Source organism: Labrus mixtus, chromosome 12 (genome assembly GCF_963584025.1).
Source record: "Labrus mixtus chromosome 12, fLabMix1.1, whole genome shotgun sequence".
Classification (NCBI taxonomy): domain Eukaryota; kingdom Metazoa; phylum Chordata; class Actinopteri; order Labriformes; family Labridae; genus Labrus; species Labrus mixtus.
In genome coordinates this window covers 30,114,504-30,119,503 of record NC_083623.1, presented here as the reverse complement: position 1 = coordinate 30,119,503, position 5,000 = coordinate 30,114,504, and the positions used below count along the sequence as shown (strand labels likewise).

The following is a 5,000-nucleotide window of genomic DNA, read 5'->3' as shown; positions in this document are numbered from 1 at the left end:
TGTAAGCTTTTTAATTTTTTTGATCATATGTTTTTTTTTTATCATATAGAGACATATTCACATGTCCAAAAATTCAGCCAGAATCAAGGGCATGATATCTTTAAAAGGCCCCTTTCTGCACACAATAATGCCTTACGTCCATACCACCCTGAACACGCCCGATCTCAGAAGCAAAGCAGGGTGGGGCCTGGTTAATACTTCGATGGGAGACCGCCTAGGAATACCAGGTGCTGTAAGCTTTTTCATTTTTTTGATCATATGTTTTTTTTATCATATAGAGACATATTCACATGTCCAAAAATTCAACCAGAATCAAGGGCATGACATCTTTAAAAGGCCCCTTTCTGCACACAATAATGGCTTACGGCCAAACCACCCTGAACTCGTCCGATCTTGGAAGCTAAGCAGGGTCGGGCCTGGTTAGTACTTGGATGGGAGACCGCCTGGGAATACCAGACGCTGTATGCTTTTTTTATTTTTTTGATCATATGTTTTTTTTTTATCATAGAGAGACATATTCACATGTCCAAAAATTCAGCCAGAATAGAGGGCATGACATCTTTAAAAGGCCCCTGTCTGCAGACAATAATGGCTTACGGCCATACCACCCTGAACACGCCCGATCTCGTTCGATCTCAGAAGCTAAGCAGGGTCGGGCCTGGTTAGTACTTGGATGGGAGACCGCCTGGGAATACCAGGTGCTGTAAGCTTTTTCATTTTTTTGATCATGTTTTTTTTTATCATATAGAGACATATTCACATGTCCAAAAATTCAGCCAGAATCAAGGGCATGACATCTTTAAAAGGCCCCTGTCTGCACACAATAATGGCTTACAGCCAAACCACCCTGAACACGCCTGATCTCGTCCGATCTCGGAAGCTAAGCAGGGTCGGGCCTGGTTAGTACTTGGATGGGAGACCGCCTGGGAATACCAGGTGCTGTAAGCTTTTTAATTTTTTTGATCATATGTTTTTTTTTTATCATATAGAGACATATTCACATGTCCAAAAATTCAGCCAGAATCAAGGGCATGATATCTTTAAAAGGCCCCTTTCTGCACACAATAATGCCTTACGTCCATACCACCCTGAACACGCCCGATCTCAGAAGCAAAGCAGGGTGGGGCCTGGTTAATACTTCGATGGGAGACCGCCTAGGAATACCAGGTGCTGTAAGCTTTTTCATTTTTTTGATCATATGTTTTTTTTATCATATAGAGACATATTCACATGTCCAAAAATTCAGCCAGAATCAAGGGCATGACATCTTTAAAAGGCCCCTTTCTGCACACAATAATGGCTTACGGCCAAACCACCCTGAACTCGTCCGATCTTGGAAGCTAAGCAGGGTCGGGCCTGGTTAGTACTTGGATGGGAGACCGCCTGGGAATACCAGACGCTGTATGCTTTTTTTATTTTTTTGATCATATGTTTTTTTTTTATCATAGAGAGACATATTCACATGTCCAAAAATTCAGCCAGAATAGAGGGCATGACATCTTTAAAAGGCCCCTGTCTGCAGACAATAATGGCTTACGGCCATACCACCCTGAACACGCCCGATCTCATTCGATCTCAGAAGCTAAGCAGGGTCGGGCCTGGTTAGTACTTGGATGGGAGACCGCCTGGGAATACCAGGTGCTGTAAGCTTTTTCATTTTTTTGATCATGTTTTTTTTTATCATATAGAGACATATTCACATGTCCAAAAATTCAGCCAGAATCAAGGGCATGACATCTTTAAAAGGCCCCTTTCTGCACACAATAATGGCTTACGGCCATACCACCCTGAACACGCCCGATCTCGTTCGATCTCAGAAGCTAAGCAGGGTCGGGCCTGGTTAGTACTTGGATGGGAGACCGCCTGGGAATACCAGGGGCTGTAAGCTTTTTCATTTTTTTGATCATGTTTTTTTTTATCATATAGAGACATATTCACATGTCCAAAAATTCAGCCAGAATCAAGGGCATGACATCTTTAAAAGGCCCCTGTCTGCACACAATAATGGCTTACGGCCAAACCACCCTGAACACGCCTGATCTCGTCCGATCTCGGAAGCTAAGCAGGGTCGGGCCTGGTTAGTACTTGGATGGGAGACCGCCTGGGAATACCAGGTGCTGTAAGCTTTTTAATTTTTTTGATCATATGTTTTTTTTTTATCATATAGAGACATATTCACATGTCCAAAAATTCAGCCAGAATCAAGGGCATGATATCTTTAAAAGGCCCCTTTCTGCACACAATAATGCCTTACGTCCATACCACCCTGAACACGCCCGATCTCAGAAGCAAAGCAGGGTGGGGCCTGGTTAATACTTGGATGGGAGACCGCCTAGGAATACCAGGTGCTGTAAGCTTTTTCATTTTTTTGATCATATGTTTTTTTTATCATATAGAGACATATTCACATGTCCAAAAATTCAGCCAGAATCAAGGGCATGACATCTTTAAAAGGCCCCTTTCTGCACACAATAATGGCTTACGGCCAAACCACCCTGAACTCGTCCGATCTTGGAAGCTAAGCAGGGTCGGGCCTGGTTAGTACTTGGATGGGAGACCGCCTGGGAATACCAGACGCTGTATGCTTTTTTTATTTTTTTGATCATATGTTTTTTTTTTATCATAGAGAGACATATTCACATGTCCAAAAATTCAGCCAGAATCAAGGGCATGACATCTTTAAAAGGCCCCTGTCTGCAGACAATAATGGCTTACGGCCATACCACCCTGAACACGCCCGATCTCATTCGATCTCAGAAGCTAAGCAGGGTCGGGCCTGGTTAGTACTTGGATGGGAGACCGCCTGGGAATACCAGGTGCTGTAAGCTTTTTCATTTTTTTGATCATGTTTTTTTTTATCATATAGAGACATATTCACATGTCCAAAAATTCAGCCAGAATCAAGGGCATGACATCTTTAAAAGGCCCCTTTCTGCACACAATAATGGCTTACGGCCATACCACCCTGAACACGCCCGATCTCGTCCGATCTCGGAAGCTATGCAGGGTCGGGCCTGGTTAGTACTTGGATGGGAGACCGCCTGGGAATACCAGACGCTGTAAGCTTTTTCATTTTTTTGATCACATGTTTTTTTTATCATATAGAGACATATTCAAATGTCCAAAAATTCAGCCAGAATCAAGGGCATGACATCTTTAAAAGGCCCCTTTCTGCACACAATAATGGCTTACGGCCATACCACCCTGAACACGCCCGATCTCGTCCGATCTCGGAAGCTATGCAGGGTCGGGCCTGGTTAGTACTTGGATGGGAGACCGCCTGGGAATACCAGGTGCTGTAAGCTTTTTCATTTTTTTGATCATATGTTTTTTTTATCATATAGAGACATATTCACATGTCCAAAAATTCAGCCAGAATCAAGGGCATGACATCTTTAAAAGGCCCCTGTCTGCACACAATAATGGCTTACGGCCATACCACCCTGAACACGCCTGATCTCGTCCGATCTCGGAAGCTAAGCAGGGTAGGGCCTGGTTAGTACATGGATGGGAGACCGCCTGGGAATACCAGGTGCTGTAAGTTTTTTCATTTTTTTGATCATATGTTTTTTTTTTATCATATAGAGACATATTCACATGTCCAAAAATTCAGCCAGAATCAAGGGCATGACATCTTTAAAAGGCCCCTTTCTGCACACAATAATGGCTTAAGGACATACCACCCTGAACTTGTCCGATCTTGGAAGCTAAGCAGCGTCGGGCCTGGTTAGTACTTGGATGGGAGACCGCCTGGGAATACCAGACGCTGTAAGCTTTTTTTATTTTTTTGATCATATGTTTTTTTTTTATCATAGAGAGACATATTCACATGTCCAAAAATTCAGCCAGAATCAAGGGCATGACATCTTTAAAAGGCCCCTGTCTGCAGACAATAATGGCTTACGGCCATACCACCCTGAACACGCCCGATCTCGTTCGATCTCAGAAGCTAAGCAGGGTCGGGCCTGGTTAGTACTTGGATGGGAGACCGCCTGGGAATACCAGGTGCTGTAAGCTTTTTCATTTTTTTGATCATGTTTTTTTTTATCATATAGAGACATATTCACATGTCCAAAAATTCAGCCAGAATCAAGGGCATGACATCTTTAAAAGGCCCCTGTCTGCACACAATAATGGCTTACGGCCAAACCACCCTGAACACGCCTGATCTCGTCCGATCTCGGAAGCTAAGCAGGGTCGGGCCTGGTTAGTACTTGGATGGGAGACCGCCTGGGAATACCAGGTGCTGTAAGCTTTTTCATTTTTTTGATCATATGTTTTTTTTTTATCATATAGAGACATATTCACATGTCCAAAAATTCAGCCAGAATCAAGGGCATGATATCTTTAAAAGGCCCCTTTCTGCACACAATAATGGCTTACGGCCATACCACCCTGAACACGCCTGATCTCGTCCGATCTCGGAAGCTAAGCAGGGTAGGGCCTGGTTAGTACATGGATGGGAGACCGCCTGGGAATACCAGGTGCTGTAAGTTTTTTCATTTTTTTGATCATATGTTTTTTTTTTATCATATAGAGACATATTCACATGTCCAAAAATTCAGCCAGAATCAAGGGCATGACATCTTTAAAAGGCCCCTGTCTGCAGACAATAATGGCTTACGGCCATACCACCCTGAACACGCCCGATCTCGTTCGATCTCAGAAGCTAAGCAGGGTCGGGCCTGGTTAGTACTTGGATGGGAGACCGCCTGGGAATACCAGGTGCTGTAAGCTTTTTCATTTTTTTGATCATGTTTTTTTTTATCATATAGAGACATATTCACATGTCCAAAAATTCAGCCAGAATCAAGGGCATGACATCTTTAAAAGGCCCCTGTCTGCACACAATAATGGCTTACGGCCAAACCACCCTGAACACGCCTGATCTCGTCCGATCTCGGAAGCTAAGCAGGGTCGGGCCTGGTTAGTACTTGGATGGGAGACCGCCTGGGAATACCAGGTGCTGTAAGCTTTTTAATTTTTTTGATCATATGTTT

The 5,000-nt window shown here is 43.7% G+C and overlaps 15 non-coding genes and 6 pseudogenes across 15 annotated transcripts in view; all 21 read left to right on the top strand.

Annotated features, from left to right (window-relative positions):
* The window catches only part of LOC132985973 (5S ribosomal RNA), a 119-nt gene extending 111 nt beyond the window's left edge, over positions 1-8 (top strand). Inside the window, exon 1 of the ribosomal RNA XR_009675192.1 lies at positions 1-8. This exon is cut by the window's left edge and continues 111 nt beyond it. This is a non-coding gene — a ribosomal RNA (5S ribosomal RNA).
* A 122-nt stretch (positions 9-130) lies between these two features.
* LOC132985847 (5S ribosomal RNA) lies at positions 131-239 on the top strand (annotated as a pseudogene).
* Positions 240-359: 120 nt separating this feature from the next.
* Positions 360-468, top strand: LOC132985781 (5S ribosomal RNA; annotated as a pseudogene).
* Positions 469-591: 123 nt separating this feature from the next.
* Positions 592-710, top strand: LOC132985961 (5S ribosomal RNA). Its single transcript, XR_009675181.1, has one exon. It is a non-coding gene; the product is annotated as a 5S ribosomal RNA (ribosomal RNA).
* A 119-nt stretch (positions 711-829) lies between these two features.
* Positions 830-948, top strand: LOC132985972 (5S ribosomal RNA). Its single transcript, XR_009675191.1, has one exon. It is a non-coding gene; the product is annotated as a 5S ribosomal RNA (ribosomal RNA).
* Positions 949-1,070: 122 nt separating this feature from the next.
* On the top strand, positions 1,071-1,179 carry LOC132985846 (5S ribosomal RNA; annotated as a pseudogene).
* A 120-nt stretch (positions 1,180-1,299) lies between these two features.
* On the top strand, positions 1,300-1,408 carry LOC132985780 (5S ribosomal RNA; annotated as a pseudogene).
* A 123-nt stretch (positions 1,409-1,531) lies between these two features.
* LOC132985914 (5S ribosomal RNA) lies at positions 1,532-1,650 on the top strand. Its single transcript, XR_009675136.1, has one exon. It is a non-coding gene; the product is annotated as a 5S ribosomal RNA (ribosomal RNA).
* A 119-nt stretch (positions 1,651-1,769) lies between these two features.
* On the top strand, positions 1,770-1,888 carry LOC132986062 (5S ribosomal RNA). The gene has a single exon (XR_009675275.1). It is a non-coding gene; the product is annotated as a 5S ribosomal RNA (ribosomal RNA).
* Positions 1,889-2,007: 119 nt separating this feature from the next.
* LOC132985951 (5S ribosomal RNA) lies at positions 2,008-2,126 on the top strand. Its single transcript, XR_009675172.1, has one exon. It is a non-coding gene; the product is annotated as a 5S ribosomal RNA (ribosomal RNA).
* Positions 2,127-2,248: 122 nt separating this feature from the next.
* LOC132985826 (5S ribosomal RNA) lies at positions 2,249-2,357 on the top strand (annotated as a pseudogene).
* A 120-nt stretch (positions 2,358-2,477) lies between these two features.
* Positions 2,478-2,586, top strand: LOC132985778 (5S ribosomal RNA; annotated as a pseudogene).
* A 123-nt stretch (positions 2,587-2,709) lies between these two features.
* LOC132985913 (5S ribosomal RNA) lies at positions 2,710-2,828 on the top strand. The gene has a single exon (XR_009675135.1). It is a non-coding gene; the product is annotated as a 5S ribosomal RNA (ribosomal RNA).
* A 119-nt stretch (positions 2,829-2,947) lies between these two features.
* On the top strand, positions 2,948-3,066 carry LOC132986184 (5S ribosomal RNA). Its single transcript, XR_009675388.1, has one exon. It is a non-coding gene; the product is annotated as a 5S ribosomal RNA (ribosomal RNA).
* Positions 3,067-3,186: 120 nt separating this feature from the next.
* LOC132985942 (5S ribosomal RNA) lies at positions 3,187-3,305 on the top strand. The gene has a single exon (XR_009675163.1). It is a non-coding gene; the product is annotated as a 5S ribosomal RNA (ribosomal RNA).
* Positions 3,306-3,425: 120 nt separating this feature from the next.
* On the top strand, positions 3,426-3,544 carry LOC132986042 (5S ribosomal RNA). The gene has a single exon (XR_009675256.1). It is a non-coding gene; the product is annotated as a 5S ribosomal RNA (ribosomal RNA).
* Positions 3,545-3,898: 354 nt separating this feature from the next.
* On the top strand, positions 3,899-4,017 carry LOC132985960 (5S ribosomal RNA). The gene has a single exon (XR_009675180.1). It is a non-coding gene; the product is annotated as a 5S ribosomal RNA (ribosomal RNA).
* A 119-nt stretch (positions 4,018-4,136) lies between these two features.
* On the top strand, positions 4,137-4,255 carry LOC132985950 (5S ribosomal RNA). The gene has a single exon (XR_009675171.1). It is a non-coding gene; the product is annotated as a 5S ribosomal RNA (ribosomal RNA).
* Positions 4,256-4,377: 122 nt separating this feature from the next.
* On the top strand, positions 4,378-4,496 carry LOC132986041 (5S ribosomal RNA). Its single transcript, XR_009675255.1, has one exon. It is a non-coding gene; the product is annotated as a 5S ribosomal RNA (ribosomal RNA).
* Positions 4,497-4,618: 122 nt separating this feature from the next.
* LOC132985958 (5S ribosomal RNA) lies at positions 4,619-4,737 on the top strand. Its single transcript, XR_009675178.1, has one exon. It is a non-coding gene; the product is annotated as a 5S ribosomal RNA (ribosomal RNA).
* A 119-nt stretch (positions 4,738-4,856) lies between these two features.
* LOC132985949 (5S ribosomal RNA) lies at positions 4,857-4,975 on the top strand. Its single transcript, XR_009675170.1, has one exon. It is a non-coding gene; the product is annotated as a 5S ribosomal RNA (ribosomal RNA).
* The last annotated feature ends 25 nt before the right edge of the window (positions 4,976-5,000 follow it).